This window comes from Coturnix japonica, chromosome 2 (assembly GCF_001577835.2).
Source record: "Coturnix japonica isolate 7356 chromosome 2, Coturnix japonica 2.1, whole genome shotgun sequence".
NCBI lineage: Eukaryota > Metazoa > Chordata > Aves > Galliformes > Phasianidae > Coturnix > Coturnix japonica.
Window position 1 is genome coordinate 124,774,379 of NC_029517.1, and position 1,171 is coordinate 124,775,549.

Genomic DNA, 1,171 nt, shown 5'->3' on the forward strand with positions numbered 1-1,171 from the left:
CCCCGCCCCGCCTCACCCCGCCCAGCGCTACGAGACGCCTCGGCCGCCCGTCAGCCCGCGGCGGCCGCTGGAGCGCGGCTCAGGGGGCGGCACCCGCGGGGCGGCACCGCGCACGCGCAGGGCCGGGCCGGGCAGCGGAGTGTGGCCTCCGTCGCCCCCTCAGGCCGGCGGGAGCTCGGCGGCACCTTCGGACCCGGGTGGGCGTGCTGAGGGGACTTGGATCCGGAAAGCAAATGGGATCCTGGGCTCCATCAGGAGAGGGGTGGTCAGCAGGGATAGGGAGGTGATTGTCCCTCTCTACTCTGCTCTTGTGAGGCCCCATATGGAGTACTGTGTCTGTGTGGAGCCCTCAGTACAAAAAAGACATGGAGATTTTGGAAAGGGTCCAGAGGAGGGACACGAAGATGATCAGGGGGCTGGAGCACCTCCCCTTGAGGACAGGCTGAGGGAGTTGGGTTTGTTCAGCCTGGAGAAGAGGAAGTTGCGGAGTGACCTCACTGCAGCCTTTCAGTACCTGAAGGGAACTTACTCCCAGGAGGGGAGTAAACTCTTGGAAAGGGCTGACAATAGCAGGACACGGGGAAATGGTTTTAAGTTAAAAGAGGGAAGATTTAGGTTGGATGTTAGGGAGAAGTCTTTTACTAGGAGAGTGGTTAGGCCCTGGAACAGGCTGCCAGGGAGGTTGTGGATGCCCCGTCCTTGGAGGTGTTCAAGACCAGGTTGGACGGGGCCCTGGGCAACCTGATCTAGTAAAGGTGTATGTTTGGTGGCCCTGCCAGGCAGGGGGTTGGAACTACATGATCCTTGAGGTCCCTTCCAACCCGGTCATTCTGTGATTCTGTACTAGTTAATCCATAGGATTTACTCGTGGCAATAGAAGTGTTCCCTGCACACGCTGGTGAACGCAGTGTGATTTTATGTAGGTTTTTTTTACACACACTTAGGACAAAAGCAGTTTACTTGAAGGAACTTAAGGCCTTTGTCAAACTTTCCTACACAGTTCTATGGTTCCTACCTGGGGTTAATCCAGATGCTGTTCCAAAGGCGTTATTCAGAAACTCTTAGATTTTTGTCAGTAGGCTGCAAAGAGCATCAATAACCGCAGCCACCAGGGACTCGCCTATCACTTGCTCTATGCAGAACTGATTTAATAACCAGGTAAGGAACATCT